Source organism: Hypanus sabinus, chromosome 6, assembly GCF_030144855.1.
Source record: "Hypanus sabinus isolate sHypSab1 chromosome 6, sHypSab1.hap1, whole genome shotgun sequence".
Taxonomy (NCBI): domain Eukaryota; kingdom Metazoa; phylum Chordata; class Chondrichthyes; order Myliobatiformes; family Dasyatidae; genus Hypanus; species Hypanus sabinus.
The window spans coordinates 154,603,421-154,629,058 of NC_082711.1; the positions used below are offsets into that span (position 1 = coordinate 154,603,421).

The 25,638-nt window shown below is 39.3% G+C and overlaps 1 protein-coding gene across 4 annotated transcripts in view; it reads left to right on the forward strand.

Annotated features, from left to right (window-relative positions):
* The window catches only part of si:ch1073-145m9.1 (CDP-diacylglycerol--glycerol-3-phosphate 3-phosphatidyltransferase), an 85,342-nt gene that overhangs the window by 4,238 nt on the left and 55,466 nt on the right, over positions 1-25,638 (forward strand). For 2 of the 4 annotated variants that reach the window (XM_059973241.1, XM_059973243.1), the window contains exons 3-4: positions 19,730-20,079; positions 22,839-22,966. The exons of 1 other annotated variant lie outside the window; for it this stretch is intronic. The gene's annotated coding sequence lies outside the window, so the exon portion shown is untranslated. The remainder of the gene's footprint in view (positions 1-19,729; positions 20,080-22,838; positions 22,967-25,638) is intronic. One more of the 4 variants, XM_059973244.1, reaches the window with a different exon arrangement.

Below are 25,638 nucleotides of genomic sequence, written 5' to 3' on the forward strand. Positions count from 1 at the left end.
ATCCTCCTTTCTCACAAGTTGACATCATCGACAAATTTAGAAATAACATTAAAGTGTGCTTGAACTCTATGTGGGACACATACAACTCTAACAAACACGAGAAAACCTGCATATGCTGGAAATCCAAAGCAATACACAAAAAAATGCTGGAGGAACTCAGCAGGTCAGGCAGCATCTATGGAAAAGAGTGAACAGTCAATGTTTCAGACTGAGAGCCTTCTTCAGGACCTGATAAAAGGTCTCGGTCTGTAACATTGACCTGCTGAGTTCTTTCAGCATTTTGTGTGTGCATCTCTGACAAGACCAAAGTTTAATGCCCATCCTAAGGGTGGACTGCTTTTTAAAAATATTATAGCAATGATGCTCCAAATATGCCATTGCATAGAAAGTTCCAGGATTTTTCTGCATGTATGACAAAAGAATAAACACATTTTCAAATCATGATGTGACTTTTGAAGCAGAATTTGAGGTTTCCATTGCATATATTTTCTTTATCCTTTCTGTTTGAATTTGTGGGTTTTGGGAATTATTCATAGTTTGAGGATTCTAGATTGAGAAAATGTATCAAACGAACGGTTCAATATAACTTAACATCTTGTTCTGGGGAGTAATATACTTAGGAATTCCAAGGCCAGTGTGTCGACTCAATTTGTTTGCTTACTCTAAATATGTTTGTTTCACAATCACAACTTGGTCTAATTGGAGACATTCCAGCATGGACCACCAATTTATTTACACAACATGGCTAAACATTGATGTAATATGATATTTTTCAGATTGAAATATTCAAAGAAAATATATTGATTTTAAGATTAACCTAAGTATTTATTAACTTCATTTTAACAAATTATTAACAATTCATTGTCACAGAATATTAAAAGTGTGTAGAATATATATAAAATGGGAGAAAATTTTTTAAAAAATAACACTGGAATTTGAGGAGGTGATGCAAAGATTCGGCATGACATCTAAAACTTTGGTAAACTTCTGTAGATTTGTAGTGGAGAGCATCACAGCCAGGTATGAAAACACCAATGCCCTTGAATGGAAAAGTAGTGGATACAGCCCAGTACATCACAGATAAAGCCCTCCCCTCCATTGAGCACATCTACATGAAGCACTGTCACAGGAAAACAGGGATACTCACAACCCATGTCATGCTCTCTGCTTGCTGATCACATCAGGAAGAAGGTACTGGAGCCTCTGACTCATACTAGCAGGTACAGGAATTATTACACCTCAACCATCAGGCTTTTGAAACAGTGGAGATAACTTCATTCACCTTCACTTGCTGAACTGTTCCCACTACCTATGGACTCACTTTCAAGAACTCTTCATCTCATGTCCTTGATATTTCTTGCTTATTATTAATGTTATTCTTCCTTTTTGTATTTACACGGTTTGTTGTTTTTTTGCACATTGGTTATTTTCCACCCTGTTGGGTGTAGTCTTACACTGATTTTCTTGCATTTCTTGTATTTATTCTGATTGCTGTCAAGAAAGTGAATGTCAAGGTTGTATATGGTGACATATGTGTACTTTGATAATATTTTTACTTTGAACTTTAGTAGATCAGATTCAAAATTGGCTTGTCCATAGAAGACAATGTAATGGTAGAGGAATGCTATTCTGCTCTGTAACCAATGAGATTCCCCAAGGATCAGTGCTGTCATTTTTTGGACAAAAATATGGGTGGGCTGATTAGTAAGTTTGCAGATGCAAATCCATGGTTGCCTTAAAGTGGCAACATCGCACCAGAAAGAGTGGTAAAGAGTGTGTACAATATTTTTGCTTTTAGTTGGTCAGGATGTTGAATACAAACATCAAAAAGTGATATTGCAACCATACAAAACTGGTTAGGCCACACTTGGAGTATTATGCAGTTCTGATTACTGCATTATTGAAATGATATGGAGGGAATGCAAATGAAGTTCAATAGGATGATACCTGATTTAGATTATTAAGACCAGAAGAGATAGGAGCAGAATTAGGCCAATTGAGCCATCGAGACTACTCCACCATTTCATCATGGCTGATTAAATTTTTCTCTCAGCCCCAATCTCCTACCTTCTCCTTGTATCCCTTCATGCCCTGACCAATCAAGTATCTATCAATGTCTGCCGTAAGTATACATACAGACTTGGCCTCCACAGCTGCCTGTGGTAAAGAATTCCACAGGTTCATCACTCTGACTAAAGAAATTCTTCCTCATCTCCATTCTAAAAGGATGCTCATCTATCCTGAGGCTGTGTCCTCTAGCTTTACACTCTCCCACCATAGGAAACATCCTCTCCACATCCATTCTATCAAGGCCTTTCACTATTTGATAGGTTTCAATTAGGTCACCCCTCATTCTTCTGAATTCTAGTGAATATGTCCAGAGTCATCAAACGCTCTTCCTGGTATCATTTTCTTGAACCTGCTTTGAACCCTCTCCATATTCAGCACATCCTTTCTAAGATAAGGGGACCAAAGCTGCTCACAATACTCCAAGTGAGGCCTCACCTGTGCTTTATAAAGTCTCAACATGAAATCCTTGCTTCTATTTATTAGTCCTCTTGTGATGAATGCTAATATTGCATTTGCATTCCTCACAACAGACTCAACCTTCAAATTAACCTTAAGGGAATCCAGCACAAGGACTCCCAAGTCCCTTTGCACCTCACATTTTTGTACTTTCTCTCCATTTAGAAAATAGTCACCCCTTTCATTTCTTCTACCAAAGTTAATGATCATCCACTTTCTGACACCTGCCTCTTTGTTGCCCATTCTCCTAATCTATGTCTTTCTGTAGCTTCTCTACTACCTCTTCACTACCTGCCCCTTCACCTATCTTCTTATTATCTGCAAACTTTGCAACAAAGCCATCAATTCCATCATGCAAATCATTGACATACAATGTAAAAAGAAGCAGTCTCAACACAGACCCCTATGGACACCACTAGTCACTGGCAGCCAACCAGAAAAGGTTCCCTTGATTCCCACTCTTTGCCTCTTGCCAATCAGCCACTGCATTATCCATGCTAGAGTCTTTCTGATAATACCATGGGCTTGTAGCTTGTTCAGCAGCCTGTTGTGTGGCAACTTATCAAAGGGCTTCTGAAAATCCAAATATACAACATCAACCGTTTCTCCATTGTTTATCCTGCTTGTTATTTCTTCAAAGAATTCTAACAGATTTACCAGGCAGGATTTTCCCTTGAGGAAACCATGCTGACTGTGACCTATTTTATCATGTGCCTCCAAGTACCCTGAGACCTCAATCTCAATAATCGACTCCAACATCTTCCCAACCACTGAAGTCAGACTAACTGGCCTATAATTTTCTTTCTCCTGTCTCTCTCCCTTCTTGAAGAGTAGAGTGATATTTGCAATCTTCCATTCTTCTGGAACCATTCCAGGATCTACAGATCCTTGAAAAATTATTACTAATGCCTCCACAATCTCTTCAGTCACCTCTTTCAGAACCGTGGGGTGTACAGACCTTTCAGTTTCCCAAGAACCTACCCTCCAGTAATAATACCTTAACAGATTTCATGCCCACTGATACCTGGAACTTATACCATATTGCTAGTGTCTTCCACAGAGAAGACTAATGCAAAATACTTTTTCAGTTCATCTGCTATTTCCTTCTCTTCCATTACTACCCCCAGCATCGTTTTCCACTGGTCTGATATCCACTGTCACCTCTTTTACACTTTATGCATCAGAAGAAACTATTGGTATCTTTTTTAATATTATTGGCTAGCTTACTTTTCATATTCCATCTTAACCTTATTAATAACTTTTTTAGTTGCCTTCTGTTGTTTTTAAAAAGCTTCCCAATCTTATATGTTCCCACTAATTTTTGCTGTATTATATGCCCTCTCTTTGGCTTTTCTGTTGGTTTTGACTTTTCTTGTCAGCCACAGTTGTGTCATTACTTGTCCCAAAGGATTCTTCTACCTTAAGCTCTCTAATCAATTCCAGTTCATTGAATAACATTCAATCCAGAAGAGCTGATCCCCTTGAGGTCTCAATGACAAGCTGCTCCAAAAAGCCAAATAGGCACTCTAGAAATCCCCCTTCTTGGAATCCAGCACCAACCTGATTTTCCCAGCCTGCATATTGAAATCCCTCATGACTATTGTAAAATTTCCCCTTTGGCATGCATTTTCTAACTCCTGTTGTACTTTGTAGACCACATCCTTACTATTTGGGGGTCTATATACAACTCCGATCAGGGTCTCTTTACCCTTGCAGTTCTTTAGCTCTATCCACAGTGATTCGACACCTTCCAAACCTATGTCACATCTTTCTACAGATTTGATTTCATTTCTTATCTATAGCGCAACACCAACCCCTCTGCCTTCCTGCCTGTTCTTTCGATGCAATGTGTACCCTTAGACATTAAGCTCCCAGCTATAATCTTCTTTCATCATGATTCAGTAGTACCTACAACATCATACATGCTAATCTGTAGCTGCTACAAGTTTGTCTACCTTATTCTGCATACTGTGCAAACACAAATGTGACACCTTCAATTCTGTATTAGCCTTTTTCGATTTTGTCCTTTTACGTTGCAACTCATCCTACAATTTTGTCCTATCATCAGCCTCTTCTCACTACACATTCCTTCTGTTTGTACCAACTACCTCATCTTCAGCACTACTGTTCCCATTCCCCTGCCAAATTAGTTTAAACCCACCCAAACAGCTCTGGTCAACCACTGTACTAGCTGTACATTTCCCCTCCTTCTTCTGACAGTCACCCAGTCTCCTTCAATCTAAGGGAACTACTCCCTGCAGCTTCTGTCTATGACCTGTATGAGTTGAAGGACAATGAACTGCAGCTCCAGTTCTTTAATGCATTCTGTCAGGATAATGGATGATGGATGCTGTTTTCTTGTAGATATGTCTAATGGTGTGGAGGGCTTTTTCTGTGATGAACTGGACTGTGTCCTCCACTTTGTGTAGGCTTTTCTGTTCTTGATCACTGGTGTTTCCATACCAGGCCACGTTACCACCAGTCAGGATCCTCTTCACTGTCCATCTATAGAAGTTTGTCAAAGTTTTAGATGACATACCGAATTTACGCAAACTTCTAAGAAAGTAGAGGTGCTACTATACTTTCTTTGAAAAGCAGCTTACATGCTAGTCCTGGAACAGATCCTCTGATATGATCACACCCAGGAATTTAAAGTAATTAATCCTTTCCATTTTCAATCTCCTAATGAGAATTGGCTCATGGACCCCCATAGTCAATGACCATCTGTTTGGTTTTGATGACATTGAGTGAGAGGTTGTTGTTGTGACACCACTCAACCAGATATTGTAAATCCCTCCTTTTTTGCCAATTTATCACCAACTTTGATTCGCCAATAACATCAGTGTCGTCAGCAAACTTAAAAATGGCATTGGAGCTGTGCTTAGCCTCACTGTCATAAGTATAAAGTGAGTAGAGGAGGAGGCTAAGCTCATTGTTTATTCCTGAACAAAAAGAAACGTTGAAAACATTGCTAGGAATTCACAATATTTTGTGAAGCTCATTTATTATATAGAAACATAGAAAACCTAGAGCACAATACAGGCCCTTCGGCCCACAAAGCTGTGCCAAACTTGTCCTTACCTTAGAGATTATCTAGGGTTATGCATAGCCCTCTATTTTTCTAAGCTCCACGTACCTATCCAGGAGTCTCTTAAAAAACCCTATCGTATCTGCCTCCACCACCGTCGTCAGCAACCCATTCCACGTACTCACCACTCTCTGCATAAAAGCATTCAACCCTGACATCTCCTCTGTACCTACTTCCAAGCACCTTAAAACTGTGCCCTCTCATGCTAGCCATCTCAGCCCTGGGAAATAGCCTCTGACTATCCACATGATTAATGCCTCTCATCATCTTATACACTTCTATCAGGTCACCTGTCATCCTCTGTCGCTCCAAGGAGAAAAGGCTGAGTTCATTCAACCTATTTTCATGAGGCATGTCCTCCAATTCAGCAAACATCCTTGTAAATCTCCTCTGCACCCTTTCTATGGTTTCCACATTCTTCCTGTAGTGAGGTGACCAGAACTGAGCACAGTACTCCAAGTGGGGTCTAACCAGGGTCCTATACAGCTGCAACATTACTTCTCAGCTCCTAAAACTCAATCCCACAATTGATGAAGGCCAATGCACTGTATGCCTTCTTAACCACAAAGTCAACCTGCACAGCAGCCTTGAATGTCCTATGGACTCGGACCCCAAGATCCCCAGGATTATGTTTTCTAGCTGCTAGCGCCTCTGTATAGGAACCAGTAGTTTCTTGTTATGTTCTTTTGAAAGGATTCTTTGCATAGTTCATGAATGTATTGTGTTATTAAAGCAGCTTCTGACAGTTGTAATACAATTTGTATCAGTTCAATTATACCAGCACTGCGGTGCAACTAACATATCAAGAGTAATAGTCGTTGTTAAGTCCACACTAGAACAGAAGTGCTCTTGAAAATCAAGTCTTGTGCGTGTCACATTAATTCAAAAGATAATGTGTTTTGCTCTTTAGGTTCAACTCATTGTACAATAAATCAGTCACTGAAGGAATGTAACCACAAGGGATTCTGCAGATGCTGGAAATTTTGAGCAACACACAAATAGGTGGAGGAATTCAGCAGGTCAGGAAGCATCTATGGAGGGAAGTAAACAGTCAATGGCCTGAAACAGCAATTGTTTATTCTGCATCATTGATGATGTATGACTTGCTGAGTTCCCCCACATTTTCTATGTGTTGCTGAAAAAATGTTTACAGTTTTATGTCTTCTGAAATATCACGCTGTTTTTCATGCACTAAATCATTAAAGGGAGAGGGATTGTTACATTTTTTGTTGCACTTGATACTCCCAGTAATTAAGCATACATGCTAATAACAGAATGCAAGGTTTAGGTGCCATATTAGCGTAGTAGTTAGCGATGCTGTTACAGCTCCGTGTGTCGGAGTTCAGAGTTTAATCTGGGAGTCCTCTATAAGGAGTACATATGTGCTGTCCGTGGAGTGTATGGGTTTCCTCCCACACTTCAAATGCCTACTGGTTAGTAGGATAACTGGACATTGTAAATTGTCCTGTAATTAGGTTAGGGTTAAATCAGGGGTCATCAGGGGTTACTGGGCACAATGGCCAGAAGGGCCTATTCTGTGCTGTATTTCTATACAGAGTGTAAGTTTTTTTAAACTTTGCAATGCAGAATGTGATGAGTTAGAAACAAAGCATGGTATTGGATAGCACATGCGCATTACATTCCAAGGACTAGTTGGAATTTACTGTGTTTCAAAAGAGACAAGCATGTTTTGGCACCCAGTACCATGCACTCTATCTGTTACAATCATCAGTACAGTACATCTACTTAGAGCAGGGGATTCCTACCTTTTTTTATGCCATGGAGCCTCACCATTAACTGAAGGGTCCATGGCTACTGTGTGTATTTCAACTTTGATAATAAACTTACATTGAAGTTTAAACTGACATGTTACGCAAGCTAGGGCAGTACAATATGGAGAACAAGCTTTTTCCAAGCAGTAGGCCACCCGCCCTCTCCATGCAGCTGATGAATCCAAAGGAATGGCAAAGACCAATACAGTTTGGCACCAGTGACGTCGCAGGAGTTGCCAGACAATATTGAACTTAGGAACTATAGCTCTGGATTTTTTCTTGAGGTTTGCTCCTGAAGCCTTCTGCTGTGAGTGTGTGTAGCCGTAAGGCTGCAGACGTTTGAGATCATAATTTGATGAGCTGCCAACCATGGATGATGAGCCCCATATGCACGAAGCAACTGGTTTTAATGCGCCAGTAACCCACCTGTCTTTGCCCCTTCTCTTGTCAGTAGAAAAGATTCTGCTGGGCTTAGTAGTTAAGCTATATGTGAAGGCTGGGAGCTGGATTTGGTTGTCAGAAGCTATTTGAGATGGATGCCATTTGGACCATTTAATAGGTTCTGTCAATAACAACCTCAAGGGATCTTAAAACATTAGGATAGATAAATACCCAGGGTTTGATGGGATATACCTTAGCTTACTGTGGGAGGTGAGGGAAGAGATTTTTGTGCCTTTGACAATGATTACTACACCCCCATTGGCTACAGGAGTAGCACTAGAAGATTTGAGGCTCGCAAAACGTTATTCCTTTGTTCAAAAAAGGTAATAGAGAGAATCCTGGGGGTTATAGACCAGTGAGGCTTATGTCAGCAGTGGAAAAACTATTGGAGAGGATTCTTAGAGATAGGAGTTAGAATCATTTGGAGAACCATAGTCTCATTAGGGATAATCACTATGACTTTGTGAAGGACAGATTGTGCCTCATGTGCTTCAATGAATTATTTCAAGAAATGACAAAACAAATTGATATAAATTAGCAATGGATGTGGTGTATATGGATTTTAGTTAAGTAATTGACAAGGTTCCCAATCGTAAGCTCATTCAGAAAGTCAGGAGACATGGATCCAAGGATACTTGGCTGCATGCATTCAGAATTGGCTTGCCAAAGAAGGCAGCTGGTGTTAGTAAATGGAGTGTATTCTGCCTGGAGTTCTGTGCCCTGTGTGTTCCGCAGGGATCCGTTCTCAGAGCATTGCTCTTTGTGATTTTTATAAATGACTTGGATGAGGAAGTGGAAGGGTGGATTAGTAAGTTTGCAAATGACACAAAGGTTGGCGGTGTTGTAGATATCGTAGAAAGTTGTTGTAGGTTGCAGCGGGATATTAACAAGATGCAAAACTGTGATCAGATAGAGATTGATCTGGAAAACAGTGAAATGTTACACCTTGGGAGGTCGAACTTGAAGGCAGAATACAAGATTAATGGCAGGATTCTTAGCAATGTGGTGGAACAGAGGGATATTGAGGTCCAAGTTAATGGATCCCTTCAAAGTAGCCACAGAAATTGATAGGGTGGTTAAGAAGGTGTATAGTGTGATGGCCTTCATTAGTTATGGATTGAGTTTAAGAGCCGCAAGAAATTTTGCAGCTCCTTAAAACTCTGGTTAGACCATGCTTGGAGTATTGTGTTCAGTTCTAGCTGTCTCATTATCAGAAGGATGTGGAAACTTTAGAGAGGGTGTAGAGGAGATTTACCAGGAAGATGCAAATACTAAAGATCATGTCTTATGAGGAAAGGATGAGTAAGCTAGGGCTTTTTGGAGTAAAGGAAGGCGAGAGGTGGTTTGATAGAAATGTATAAGATGATGAGAAGCACAGATAGAGTGGACATTCAGAGACTTTTTCCAAGGGTGGCAATAGCTAATATGAGAAGAAATGTTTATGATTATTGGAGGAAAGTATAGAGAGATATTCAAAGTAGGTTTTTTTGCACAGAGAGTGATGGGTGTGTGGATCTCGCTGCATGGAGTGGTGGTAGAAGCAGATACATGAGGGACATTTAAGAGACTCCCAGATAAGCACATGGATGAAAGAAAAATGGAGGGCAATGTGGGACGGGAGGGTTAGATTGACCTTGGAGCAGGTTAAAAGTTTGGCCTGTACTGTGCTGTATTGTTCTGTGGTCTAACATTTTAAAATTTCTATCTTGTATAGATAAGTTCCTCAAAATATTTGTATTTTGTATCTTACAACTAACAAACAGGAATATTCTAAACAATACTGAGAAATATCTTCTGAAATTTAACTAATATTACGTGTTTGCTAAAAATATGTTCCCCTGGTTTCATATGAATTTCGTACAATGAATATGCCAACTATATTTGCCAGTCAGGTTACTTTATTTAATTTTTACCAATCAAGTAGCTATTGAAAATGAAACATGGAAAACAGTTGTACAACAGCAGCACTATAGATTGTCTCTCCTTCCAGAGTAAATGTTGCCTGAAGAAATAGTTACTGTGGAGTAATCTATTTCAAAGGCAGTCATGGATCAAAATAGGAACAGTTGAAAAGACTACAAATACATAGATGGAGGAGGAAATAGGAGCAGCAGAGTTGCTGCAGTGGAATTAGGCACAAATTTCACAATTTGAATTGTGCCTTTTTAGGCAAGGATGGTATCTCAGGCTGAATCATAATCTTTAATGGAATATGGGCCATGCATGATGAAATAATTCAAAGTAAGATCTGGGACTATCTTTGCCTTTGAGAAAGGAAACAGATGGACAAAGGTCAAAGCAACTAAATCAGAACAAAGTAAGAACAAAATCAGAAGTCAGGCAAAACTGAATTAAGTTCACTTGCTAAAAACCTGTAGAGAGTGACTTGTCTCAGTCCTTACTCTTAACTATTGTTCATGAGCAGTTAAGCAATCTTCATGAGTGAATTTTGCTGTTCTGGTACCCTGTTATCAGACAGATTGATTTAAGTGTGATACCATGCATTTATATTGTTCCACACAGGCAAGTTCTTCATTTATTCCATATTTAAGAAAAGCAGCAAATAAATTAATCCATAAATTAGAGTATCTTCAAATCCTTCCAATTATATTAGAGCTGAAATAGTTATTTATTGGCAGTATATCCAGTCAGCATCGTTATGTAAAATTAAAAGCTTTAAAATCATTTGTGTACTAACTATGGCATGAACACTGAAACATTGCCTGAACCAGTCAGGCTGATGGATTTCTATTTACAGTTGACTTTCTTTTCTCAACTTTTGAGCTTTGCACAGATGAGAACACATTATCCAAAAATCAGAGTTTTAATTACACAACAGATTCTGCAGATGATGGAAATCTTGAGCAATATACACAAAATGCTGGAGGAACTTAACAAGTCAGGCAGAATCTATGGAGGGGAGTAAACAGCTGATGTTTTGGGCTGAAAACTTTAAGGTGGTTTTATGAAGTGTCTGGCTATTCTGACAAAATGCAGCTGTGGAATGCTACTTTCAACTGGAACTATTACATTAACACTGTTTGTGTAAAGGTGAGTCAGTAAAACCTGCTTCTGATTTGATGAATTGTGAATTATTTGTGCACATTTAAGTTTTATATTCATTTGGTTGACACCATATGTGTTCAATTTTCAAAGTTTTTAAAAAGGAGCAATTGAAAGATAGAAATAAAATACTTTTATTCCCTAAAATACATGCGAGGCAGTTACCTCCCGGTTAGATGTAGAGGTTGTGTGTAAAGATAAATAAAATGATTTTACCACTTTGACAAAGAAATTACTTGGCTGCTTCTTTATGTTTGGAGATATGGACAAATTTCAGTGATGCAAACTCTCGGCAGGTATTGAACAAGGAATTGAGCAATGATTACATCATTGTTAATGTTGGTGCATATAGAAAGGAGTTGGGTACAGGGGAATTAGAATTTGATCATTTACCTATAGCAGTTGGAGAGGAATTTGACAGATTCTTTTGGGTAAGTGACCTGATACTTTGGTTTTTAGAGGGTAGAGACAGTGGTAATGTTCATGGTGCACATAAATTATGTGATTATAGTATTGGCGTGACTTACTGTGACTTGGGGTCCTTTTTCTGTCTTGTTACTTTGTATGCTCATACTTACCTCTTTTTTTCTTTAGATCTTCCTAAGGACTAGTTGGACCTTGCTGTGATTCAAAAAAAGCCAACATATTTTTGCACCCAGTATCATGCACTCTATCTCTTTGAATCAACAAAACAAATACATCTATTTAGAGCAGGGGTTAGAACATAGTACTTAAAAATTTACAGCACATTACAGCCCACAATGTTGTGCCAACCATGTAACCTACTCTAGAGACTGCCTAGAATTTCCCTAGTGCATAGCCCTCTATTTTTCTAAGCTTCATGTACCTGTCTAAGAAGCTCTTAAAAAACCCTATTGTATCCACCTCTACCACCTTTGCTAGCAGTGCATTCTCTGTGTGAGAAACTTACCCCTGACATCCTCTCGGTACCTATTTCCAAGCACCTTAGAACTCTGCCCCTTCATGTTAGCCATTTCATAGAAAACGTAGAAAACCTACAGCACAATATACGCCCTTCGGCCCACAATGCTGTGCCAAATACGTACTTACTTAGAAATTACCTAAGGTTACCATAGCCCTCTATTTTTCTGACGGTTCTCAACCTTTTTTATACCATGGAGCCTTACCATTAACTGAGGGGTCTGTGGACCTCAGGTTGGAATCCCCTGACTTAAGAGGGATTTGAATAAACGTCTTTAGAATGGTGTTTTGGGTGAAGATTGATTATTGGAGGTGGTGAGGAGCAGAATCCTGCTATCTTGAGGATAGCCCATCTTCTTTATTGGGTGAAAGTTCAGGCCATAAATCTTATGATCCTATATGCTGTGGGGGATAGATATTATTTATAGTCTCTAGAAAGTGGATACAGGGAAATTAGTAATTTGCATCTGTGTTATTCAACTCAACAGCTTCTTGAATTGTAGCCATATAAATGTTATAAACTTTTGCCTTTGGAGCTACCTTCCCTCATCACAAAATGGATAAAAATACTTTAGTTATAAGATTCTTTTGTCAAGATAAGTGATAACTTTTCCACAAGACCTACACCCACTAAGTGGTTGAACTGTATCAGTATTGTCTGTTGTGTATTCATTGGGCCACATACCTTCATCAATTCCATTCTGTTCTCTGATCAAAAATATGCCATATATGCTTAATATCAAAGTTTTCTGATAAGTGAAATGAAATAAGTCCACATGTGGAAGGGTTTATTAGTTTTTGGTATTTAGAGATTTGGATACATTATTGAATATAAATTGTTTAAATATACAATTCCTCACAAGGGTGTATACAAATACAATTCCCCACAGATCTCCCACCTGGCACTTATCCCTGCAAGTGTAAGTGCTACACCTGTCCCTACACCTCCTCTCTTACCACCATTCAGTGCCCTAAATAGTCCTTCCAAGTGAGGCAACACTTCACTTGTGAGTCTGTTGGGGGTCATCTGTTGCATCTGGTGCTCCCGGTGCGGCCTTCTCTACGTCAGTGAGACCCGACACAGATTGGGGATTGCTTCGTTGAGCACCTCTGTTCCATCCACCACAACAGACAGGATCTCCCAGTTGCCACCCACTTCAACTCTGCTTCACATTCCCATTCAGATATGTCCATACACAGCCCCCTCTACTGCCATGATGAGGCCAAACTCAGCTTGGAGGAGCAACACCTCATATAACATCTGGGTAGTCTCCAGCCCCTTGGCACGAACATTGAATTCTCCAACTTGCGGTAATGTCCTCCTCCTCCCTTCCCCCATCCCAGTTTCACTCTGCCTGCTCCTCCAGCTGCCTATCACCTCTCTCATGATTCTGCCTTCTTCTACTACCCGTAGTGCTTTCCCTTTACATTCCTTCTTCACCTTTCCTGTCTATCCCCTCCCCCACCCCTTGATTTTTCCTCTTACTGGTTTTTCACCTGGCACCTACCAGCCTTCTCTGTCCCACCCTCTCCCCACCTTTATAGGGCCCCTGCCCCCTCCCTCTTCAGTCCTGATGAAGGGTCTCGGCCCAAAATGTTGACTGCCATTTCCACAGATGCTGCCCGACCTGCTGAATTCCTCCAGCGTGTTGTACGTGTTGCTCATATACCAATAAAGTGGCCATTGAGTGTATGTTCATGGATTTCTGCTGCTGAAGCTCATCCACTTCAAGCTTCAATATATTCTGTGTTTATCGATGCTCTTCTGCACACCACAGAAAGTGGTTATTTGAGTTACTGTCACCTTTCTGTCAGCTTGAACCAGTTTGGCCAGTCTCTCTGCACACTATTGTCTGTGAACTCTTGAGACTTTTGCATGTGAAAATCCCAAGAGATCAACAGTTGCTGAGATACTTAAACCACCCCATCTGGCACCAACATTCATTCCATGGTGAAAGTCATTTAGATCAAATTTCTTCCCCTTTCTGATACTGGTCTAAACAACAACTGAACCTCTTCACCATGTCTGCATGCATTTATGCATTGAGTTGCTGCGACGTGGTTGCCTGATTAAATATTTGTGTCAATAAGCAGGTGTACCTAACTGACTGCATCTCAACTTTGATAATAAATTTACATTGAATTTTAAACTTCCTTTAAAGGAGAAAGAGCAATTTAAATTGCTACTGTTTCAGGATGAAAGTACCAATATGATCATCACCATATACTAGACTCAGTAATAATTTTAATTTACAGGAAAGACAGGCTGATGATAGGGCAAAATTGCAGTCATTGGGGTGAGTCGAAATGTAACATGGAAACAAAATCAAAAAGGATAATGAATACAGGACAGAAAGTGTTATATTTGAATAAATGCAGTGTACATAAGGTAGATGATCTTGTAGCACAATTAGAGATTGACAGGTATGATGTTTGTGGGCATCACTAAGTGGTGGCTCACAGAAGATCATAGATGGGAGCTTAACATCCAAGGATACACTAAAAGGACAAGAAGGTAGGCAGAGGGGGTGAGGTGACTCCATTGGTAAAAATGAAATCAAATCCTTAGAAAGAGGTGACATAGGATTGGATTGGAAGATGTAGAATCTTTGTGGGTAGAGTTAAGAATTTGTAAAGCTGAAAAGACCTAGTAGGATGTATAGGCCACCAAATAGTAGCCAGGATGTGGGATATAAAAACAAAGGGAGATACAATAGTAATGGGAGGATTTCAATATGCCGGTAGATTGGGAAAAATCAGCTTGGTGCTGGATTCTAAGACAGATTTTGTAGAATACCTATGAGATGGCTTTTTAGACCAACTTCTGGTCAAGCCCATGAGGCGAAAGGCAATTTGGGTGCTGTTTAATGAACCAGATTTGATTATGGAGCTTAAGGTTAAGAAACTTTTTGGAGGCCATGATCATAATATGATACAGTTCTCTGTGCAGTTTAAGAGTGAGAAGTTAAAGTTAGTTGTGTCAATCATACATCAGAGAAAAGGGAATTACAGAGGCATGAGAGAGGAGCTGGCCAAAGTTGTGGAAAGTAGACATTAGCAGAGATGATGGCAGAACAACAATGGCTGGAGTTTGTGGGAGCTATTCAGATGGTGCAGGACAGATACATCCCAAAGAAGATAGCAAAGAGAAGGCATTTATATATAGCAAAAATTAGTTGGAAGTTAGAGGATTGGGAAGCTTTTAATAACCATCACAAGGCAACTAAAAGCCACAAGGAGAGAAAAGATGAAATATGAAGGTAATCTAGCCAATAATATAAAAGAGGATACCAGAAGTTTTTTTTCAGTATATAAAGAGTAAAAGAGAAGAGAATGGATATTGGACTGCTGGAAATTGACGCTGGACAGATATTGAGGGCACAGAGAATTGGCAGGAAATCTTTATAAGTATTTGCATCAGTCTTCATTTTGGAAGTTGCTAGCAGAAGGCCAGAAATTTGAGACTGTTAGGGGGCAGAAGTAAGCGTTGCTATTACTAAGGAGGAGGTGCTGGGAAGCTGAAAGGTCTGAAGGTAGATAAGTCACTTAGACTTCATGGACTATACCCCGAGGTTCAGAAAGAGGTAGCTGAAGAGATTGTGGGGATACTAGTAATAATCTTTGAAGAATCACTAGATTCTGGAATGGTTCCAGAAGACTGGAAAAGTGCAAATGTCACTGTACTCTTTAAGAAGGGAGGGAGGCCGAAGAAAGGAAATTACAGGCCCATTAGCCTGACCTCAGTGGTTGGGAAGATGTTGGAGCCCATTATTAAGGATGAGGTTTCTGGGTACTTGGAGTTACATGATAAAATAGGCCAAAATCAGCATGATTTCCTTAAGGGGAAATATTGCCTGACAAATTTGTTGGAATTATTTGAGGAAATAACAGGCAAAATAGATAAAGGTGAGTCTGTGGATTTTGTTTACTTGGATTTTCAGAGGGCCTTTGACAAGGTGCTGGACATGATACTGCTTAACAAGATAAGTGCCCGTGGTTTTATTTGATAAATACCAGCATGGATAGGAGATAGGCTGATTGGCAGGAGGCAAAGAATGGGAATAGTAGGTGACTTTTCTGGTTGGCTACCAATGTCTAGGAGAGTTCCATAGGGGTCAGTGTTGGAACCACTTCACGTTATATGATAATGATTTGGATGACACAATTGATGCTGTTGTGGATGATATGATTAGGCATGGAGGGGCAGGTAGTGTTGAGGAAGCAGAGAGTCTGCAGAAGGACTTAGATTGGGAGAATGGGCAAAGAAGTGGCAGATAGAATATAGTGTAGAGAAGTGTATGGTCATGCACTTTGGTAGAAGGAAGAAAAAGTTGAATTTTTTCTAAACGGAGGAAGTTCAAAAGTCAGAGGTGCAAAAGGACTTGGGAATACTTGTGCAGGATTCTCTAAAGGCTACCTTGCAGGTTGAGTTGATGGTAAGGAAGGCAAATGCAATGTTAGCATTCATTTTGAGAGGACTAAAATATAGAGCAAGGATGTGATGCTGAGACTTTATAAGACATTGGTCAGATCACACTTGGAGTACTGTGAGCAGTTTTGGGTCTTTTATCTAAGAAAAGATCTGCTGGCATTTGAGAGGGTCCGAGGAGGTCCGTGATAATGATTCCAGGAATGAAGGGGTTAACATGTGAGGAGTATTTGGTAGCTCTGGGCCTTTACTTGCTGGAGTTCAGAAAAAAAATATGTGGGGATCTCATATGTGGAGAGGATGTTTCCTATTGTGGGTGAGACTAGGACCAGAGGGGACAGAATAGAGTGACGTCCATTTAGCACAGAGATGAGGAGGAATTTCTTCAGCCAGATGGTAGTGCATTTGTGGAATTCATTGCCACAGACAGTTGTGGAGGCCAGGTCATTGGAGGTTGCTAGGTTCTTGATTAATCAGGGTGTCAAATGTTACAGGGAGAAAACATGAAAATAGGGTTGAGAGGCATAATAAATCAGCTATGATGGAATGGCAGAGTGGACTTGATGGACTGAGTGGCCTAATTCTGCTCCTATGCTTTATGGTCTAGTGTTAACTAGATTTTGTGCTGTTTAAGGCACTGCTTTGACCAAAATTTAATATTTAATACAGCAATTAGATGAATCCTTCACTCATAATTCCCTTTGCATTTGACTAGATTCCAGAATGCAAATTTTTATAGTCCTTGAATTAATAACAAGTCATTTTTGGAAGTAAGTCCCTTAAGCTGACGTTTGAAGTGAATGTCAGCAGAGATATTTTAAATCCATTGAATTATTCAATCATCTGAATCACTTGATTTTGTTACATTATCTTCGATTTTCTCTAGAACAAATCAGTTTCAATATGTTGTATAAAGGTGAATTCATTTGCATTGGCAGTATCAAATAGTGTTCTTTTGCAATATATTTGAGCAAAAGAAACTTATTCTCACATGATTGAAAGTAGAGGATGACAGACTTTATGACCTACCAGAAACTGGAACTTGTAAGAGAGCAATGCTCCAATTTTTTTCTATTTGTGATTTTGCATTAAAGAATCTGAAGTTGAGTTTGCAATAATGTTCGTAGAATATAGAATGGTTACAAGCCTCAGGTTTAGATGGAGATTTATAAATAGCTATGTAACTCTTCAAGACTGTACAAAATTAAATCAACTGAAACAAAGAAAGGAATAGCAGTGCAGAATCCTAGAACTCGCCATCCAAAGTATCATGCTGCCCTTGGGAAAATGCTTCCTTTTTTTTGCTGTATGTCAGCAGATTGTGTATTTGTGTTCAAATTCAATTTGAGGACTAGATCATATAATGTGGACTATCACTTCAGTGCAATTCTGAATGTTACATGTTTTGAAATCCTCCGTTTCAGTAAAATGGAAGACGTCCTTATTCTACCCATGTAGCTGAGTATAAAGGATCTTACAACATTTCATAAGGAACAGGAGTAGTGCCATTGGATGACTACTTTATCCCTTGATCTCTATCACAATTTACCTGCTAATAAAGCACATCGTATTTTGTGGTATTGTGGTCTATGCAAATTAGCTGTTGTTTTGCTTCATTATACAATTCATAAGGAGATATAAAAGACTACAGATGCTGGAATCTGGAGCAGCAAACAATTGCTGGAAGAAATGTGGCTTAAGCAGCATTTGTGGGAGGAAAGGAATTGTCAAAGTTTCAGGCCAAAACCCTGCATTGAGGCTGAGAGTAGAAAGATAGATGGCCAGTGTAAAGGGGAAATTGAGTGCTGAGATCGCAGTCTAAGGTCATTGGAGGATGGGTGTGATATGACAGCCAATTTGTGCCAAGAAAGGGAGGGAAGCAGGGGTGCAGTTACAGAGTGGCAAGTGAATGATAAATGGAGGTAAACAAAAAGAGAGAGGAAAATAATAGGAGACAGATGGAGCAAGTTTGGACAAGGGGAGTGTGAAGAATGGAAACAGCTGCTGGAGGGAGATAAGCATGGACACAAATGGCTGGCAGTGCTTGATTCTAAGTAAAGGAAATGAATATAGAAACCATTAGGGAAGAGGTGAAAGGCAAACACGAGAGATACTGCAGAATCTTGAACAACACGCACAAAATACTGGAAGAAACCAGCAAATCAGGTGGGATGTATGGTTGGGAATTAACAGTTGACACAGGTGAGAGAGAAGATGGGTGGATGGGAGATGGGGGATAAAATAAGAAGCAGGGAGGGGATGTGGAAGAGGTAAAGGGCTGAAGAATGACCCTTAATAGGAGAGGATGGTAGACTATGAAACAAAGTGAAGGAGGAGATGAACCAGAGGGAGCTGATGGGCTGGTGAAGAGAAAAGAGATAACCAGAGTGGGAAGTTAGAGAAATTGATGTTCTTACCATCAGGTAGGAAGCTACCCAGACAGAATATGAGGTTGTGTTCCTCCAAACTGAGTTTGGCCTTATGGCAGTAGAAAGGGTCATGGACAGACATGTTAGAATGGAAATGGGAAGTTGAAGTGGGTTGCCACTGGGAAATCCTGCCTTTTGCAGCAGATAGATCCAAGGTGCTGGACAAAGTGGTACCCCAATGAATGAATGGCAGTTAGAATCAAAGCAAGTTGTTTCTTCCATTTCCTCAGTCTTTCATTTGGGAATACTAATGTTCTTACCTAACAACAATGGAAACTGGGTAAGTTTAGGAAAGCACAATTTCAACATATGAGTCTTTCTGATTTTAACTAGCTTTTTTTAGTAGTTCTCTTATTTATTCTGTATTATTGTATAAACAACACAATTGGACAGAAAAATTATTTGGCAATAGTCAAACACATTCCTCTCAGATTTTTATGTTGGTTTTGTAACAACTATAGTCAGTATGATGATCATCATAATTTGGAAGTTTGTATTTAGATAGGATCTTACAGTGTGGAAACAGCCTCTTCAGTTCAATTTGCCCATGCTGACTGTGTTGCCCAGCACACTAGAGCCATCTGCCCACATATGGCCCAGAGCCCTCTAAACCTCGCCTACCCACAAGACATAGGAACAGAATTAGGCCATGAAACTGATTTATTATCCCTCTCAATCTCATTCTCTTGCCTTCTCCCCGTAACCTTTTCTTCCCTTACTAAGCAAAAACTTATCAACCTCCACTTTAAGTATACCCAATGACTTGATTTTGACAGGAAAGTTAAGTTGGGGGAACACAGCTCAGTCCTCACTGGGGGATCAGCAGTGGAAAGGATTAGCAGTTTCAAGTTCCTGGGTGTCAACATCTCTGAAAATCTATCCTAGGCCCAGCATACTATGCAATTACAATCAAGGCATGACAGCAGCTATATTTCATTAGGAGTTTGATGAGAATTTGTATGTCACCAAAGACACTTGGAAATTTCTACAGATGTAAAATGAAGAGCTTTCTAACTGGCTGCATGTTCATCTGGTTTAGAGGGGCCACTGCACAGGAACAGGAAAAAGCTGCCAAAAGTTGTAAACTCAGCCAACTCCATAATGGCCACCAGCCTTCCCAGCATCAAGGACACCTTCAAAATTTAATTCCTCATAAAGGCAGCATTTATCGTTGAGGACCCTCATCACCCAGGACATGTTATCTTTTCAATTCTACCATCGTGGAAGAGATACAGGAGCCTGAAGACACACACTCAGCTTTTCAGAACACCTTCTTTCCCTCCACCATCAGAATTCTGAATGGACGATGAAACCATGAAGGCTACCTGACTTTTTTCCTCTCTTTTTACACTACTTAGTTAAATTTATATACATACTGTATATATACAGGTATATACCTTTATTGTAATTTATACTTTTTATTGTTACGTGTGGTAATGTACTGCTGCTTCAAAAGAACAAATTTCACATCATATATCATTAAACCTAAATCTGATTCTGAAGGCATGACACAGTAGTTGCAAATTTATGAAATCATAGACTGAATTAACTATAGATTAATTGAACCAAGCCTATTAAGTTGATTATGTGAATGGACTTTATTTTATGGCCTGAATCATTCATTGGGTCTTTGGAGTGATTCAAAAGTTTCCATAACAACGTAACCGGTTTAACTAGGAATAAAGCCATTTATTATCAAACAAGATTTTGTTTATATGTTAGTGCATGGCAAGCAGGCATAGCTATGTTATCACACCAGCCAGACTGTTATAAAGTTTTTCACCGCTGTAATCCACAATGTTCATATAGAAGACTGCTTCCAATTATCTTTAATCCTAAGATGTAGTATTTAATTTTGAAATGTTACATTAAGTAATAAAAATTAAAATTGGCATATTTGTAGCAGTGTAGAGTAGTGGTTCTCAACTGTGGTACAAATATCCATTTGTAAATGTTAATGTCTTTGTAAATATTTCAAATGGAAAATATAAGATTTTTGGTTTAAAGTACTGACTACATGGCTACATGGTAAAGTTTAGTCAGGAATCAAGAGCAAGAGGAAAATGTTAATAGCATTGTCTTCTGTGGATCACTTACTTGCAAGGATTCTCATAAATCCTCAAATTAAATACCCAACAATACTGAATTACCATGTAACACTCATTTTGCCTAGTGGCATGATCTCGGGGGTGATAACCCTCTGCCCGGATAAACTTCAGAACTCTCATTTGGGTGGATGCTGCATGATGTGTCCTCTGTGTCAAATCAGTACCCCAAAATAACAAACAGTACACAATATGCGGTTAAACAAGTAAGATTTTATAACTCTTCCTTTGACTATGAGACTAGTAGAGAACAAAATATAAAATAAAAGATGCCAAGAATCTTATTAAATAGTTCGTGCACAATTCGTTGGAGCTCACGGTTTCCCCTTAGCTGATCCTCCTTCGATCGTTGTTGACGTCTGTGCTCCTGCTCAGAGGGCCAGGCAGCCCACCAACTCCTCACGTTGCATCTCCTCTCTTCATTCCCCTTGCACCTTCTGGTCAAAGCCTGTGAAAACCAACAACTTTCACACAGACAAGAAGGAATAACATTTCTCCCATTGGTTAAAGTCCCATTATCATTAGTCATAACCCAAACATTGCAGCTACAGAGAAACCATTACATCAGCAGGTAACATTACAGAGAAACCATTACAACCATATTTGTAGAATATTGAATGAAGTTATGCCATATTTACATAGGAGACACAAGAAGCTGCAGATGCTAAAATCTGGAGCAAAAAAGAACTACTGGAGGAACTCAACAGTCCCGCCAGCATCTATAGACAGGAGTGGACTTACAGCATTTCAACTCCATTTGAAGGATCTCAATCCTAAATGTGAACTCTCCACATTTCTCTTAACAAATGCTGTCAGACTGACTGAGTTCCTCTTTATTTACAAAACTATGCGTAATTTTCCAGTTAAGGCAATTCATGATCACAGTTTTAATAGCACCTTTAAACAATAATAGAATCTCAAGTATAGTGGATGATGCTTTTCCTTTAAATGTGAATGGACCAAAGAAAAATGTTTTATAACCCAGTCAGATAGTTAAAATTTTTCAGGAAGGTTGTCCAACAATGATAGTGGGAGAAAAATGAGAATAGATTTGAGGACTAATTTTTGGGGGATCTGCATTGAGAGGTGGGGTGAAGTCAACAAGTAAGACAGCAACGAATGAATGGGAGTTATTCTTTTGAAAATCACATTATTTTGATCCATTAACATATTTGGTTAATGTCTTTTAAAATGAATTTACCAACAAATTGATTAGCAACTGTTAACAACCCTGATGTATGGCACTTATTCTTTCTTGTACAATCAATTTAGGATTTACCGAGACATTTGTGATTACTTCTTTGTCATGAGTTTTGAATTATGTTTGAAGAAATTGTCATCAGCAAAAATTGAAACTTGTGCTTAATGTCTCATCCGTTCTTGCTTTTCTTTTTTGTTTGAGTCAAAAAAAGGAAATTGCCTTTGTACATTTAGAATACATTAAGCTGAATGATTCCAGTAGCATGGATATGAAGTGCAGGCTGTCCTTGAACACTATAAAATTGGACATTTTTTGATTATTGGAGATTCTTTGTCCCATGTAAGAAATACAGTTTTCAGTGTGACTCTAAATAATTACCATCTTCACCATGAGTTTGTTGTCTGATAAGTAATTGCAGAATTTTATATGTAATTAATTTCCTAAGTGCTTCTTAATGGTAGGAATTTTCTCGCTTCTTGAAAAAGTATTGCGAAACCTATCCATGTAATCATTTGAATTGTGTTTGTCTAAAAAAATGCTTTGATGGAACAGTTTTTGTTTGAAGTGATTGTGTTATCTTTTCGATATAGACAAATCCAAATTATTCAGCTAATTATACATGCAACACAAGAAAGTCGTATATGTATTGTTATGAAAAGCTATGCAAATTGAAATATTTTTCTGATGGAAAACAGTAAATTCTTATAAATAACGTAACAAAGCACCGCATAAGATCCAAAGAATTGCATCCTGGTAAAATTGATGTATTTGCTTAAGTTCAAAGTTCAAAGATGCTGCTGTTGGAGCTGGCTGAGTTTCTAATGCTCTTCCAACTCTTGCAGTCCTGTGCAGTGGATATTCCATAATGAGTCTGTGATGTAACCGTTCAGAACCCAGAAGGATGAACTAAAACCTTTCTACCATTGACCCCCCTCAGCGAGGACTGGTGCATGTCATCCTGGCGTTGAATGTGAGTCAATCTGTGTCACTTTTGTATGCCTCTTTGTTGGTATCTGATAACTTACCAATAATGGTGGTGTCATCTGCAGATAGTGTTTGAGCTGTGCTTAGCCACACAGTCATAAGTTTAGAAAGAGTAGGGCAGTGGGCTGAGCACACATCCTTGAGAAGCACCTGTGTTGATTGTCAGTGAGGAGGATGTTACCATCAAGTCATACTGACTGTGGTTTCCAAACTATCCCTGAAATAGTCAAATGACAAATCATCCTTTCAGTGTCTGTCTTGAGATTATACAATTGAAAATGAATGACAATTAAAAACCAAGACATGGAGGAAATGTAGCATCAGAGTACAAACAGGCAGAAGGTAGGAATTAGATGAAAATTGGGCAACTTAACTATCATACAAACTGGAAAGGGGTGATGGGAACTAGTGAGAGTGGTTTTAAGGACTCGTTAGATGAGTAGAATAAAATTCAGAGTAAATTTGTTATCAAATTACAAATATGTCACCAAATACTGCCCTAAGATTCATTTTCTTGCGGGCATTCACAGTACAACAGAGAAATACAATAGCATCAATAAAAAACTACACACAAGGACTGACAAGCAACCAATGTGCAAAAGAAGACAAACTGTGCAAATACAAAAATAAACAATACTGTTGTAAAGTCCTTCACAGTGAGTCCATAGGTTGTGTTTAGCGATTTGTTCAGTGTTGCGGCAAGTGAAGTTCTCCCCACTGGTTCAGGAGCCTGATTGTTGAAGGATAAAACTGTTCCTGAATCTGGTGGTATGGGTCCCTTAGTCTCCTGTACCTCCTTCCCAATGGCAGCAATGAGAAGAGAGTATGACCTGGATGGTGGGGGTCCTTGAAGATGGATGCTGTTTTCTTATAGATATGCCTAATGGTGTGGAGGGTATTTTCTGTGATGAACTTGACTGTATCCTCCATTTTGTGTAGGCTTTTTGGTTCTTGGGCACTGGTGTTTTCATACCAGGCCATGATACGACCAGCCAGGATACTCTCCACTATGCATCTATAGAAGTTTGACAGAATTTTAGATGACAGGCCAGATCTGTGCAAATTTCTGAGAAAGTAGAAGTGCTGCTATGCTTTCTTTGAAATGCAACTTATGTGCTGGCCCCCAGACAGATCCTCTGATATGATAATACCCAGGAATTTAAAGTTACTGACCCTCTCCACTTCCAATCTCTTAAGGAGCATTGGCTCAAGGAACAAAATAGTCAATGATCATCTATTTCGTTTTGCTGATATTGAGTGAGAGGTTGTTGTGGTGGGTGGCACTCAAACAGTTATTTAATCTCTCTCCTATATGGCAATTCATCACCATCTTTGTTTTGGCCAAGAACATCGGATTCGTCAGCAAACTTAAACACGGCATTGGAATTGTTCTTAGTCTCACTGTACAACGTGAGTAGAGCGGGAGGCTAAGACATATTGTCTATTTCCAACAAAAAGAAAGCTTGAAAACTTTGCTCAGAATTCACAATATTTTGTGAACCTCATTTATTCTGTTTTTAGTTGACAACACCCTGTATAAAAAAGTGGTTTCATGTTATGCGCTTTCAAAAGGATTCTTTGCACAATTAATGAATGTTTTTTGTTATTGAAGCAACTTCTAACAATTGAAGTACAATTTGTACCAGTTCAATCACACCAGCACTGCAGATGCAGCAATCATATCAAGACTAACAATAGTAAGTTCACACTAAAACAGAAGTGCTCTTTGTAAAATCAACTCTTGTGCGAGTCACATTAATTCAAAAGATAATGTGCTTTGCTCTATAGATTCATCTAATTGAAAAGTAAATCAGTGGCTGTAAGAGTGTAACCACAAGGGATTCTGCAATTGCTGGAAATCTTGGGCAACACATACAAAATGCTGGAGGAACCCAGCAAGTCTGGCAGCATCAATGGAGGGAAATACAGTAAACAGCTTGAAACATCAATTGTTTACTCCTCTCCATAGATGCTGCTGACTTGCTGAGTTCCTCCACATTTTGTGTGTATTACTGAAAAAATGTTTGCAGTTTAATGTCTTCTTGAAATATTGCACACTCTTTTCCGTGTTAAATTATTAAAGGGAGAGTGATTATTTAATGCTTTTTTTCACTTGACTCTCCCAATAACTAAACACACATGTTAATAACAGAATGCAAGGCTTGGGTGCCATGGTAGCGTAGTGGTTATTGTAGTTTGGGTTATCAGAGTTCAATCCCAGTGTCCTCTGTTAGGAGTCTGTACATCCACCCCATGGAATGTGTGGGTTTTCTGCGGATGCTCCGGTTTCCTCCCACAGTCCAAAGGTGTACTGGTGAGTAGGTTAACTGGTCATTGTAAGTTGTCCTATGATTAGGTTAGGGTTAAATTGGGGGTTGTCGGGGGTTGCTGGGTGGCACAGCTCTGAGGGCCAGGCGAGGTACTCTGCATTGTATCTCTAAAGGAATAAATTGCTTTTGCCAGAGTGCAATTTTTTTTTAACTCTTTGGAATTCAGAATGTGATGAGTTAGGAACAAAGCATGGTACTAGATAGCACAGACACATTGACATCTTTTTGTTATGATGTCTCCAAAGCGTTGCATCAGATCACTCTCTAAATAGTTAGAATGAGCTCCTGGGTGAGGCTGTGGAGGCAGATGTTTGGACTGGGTACAGAC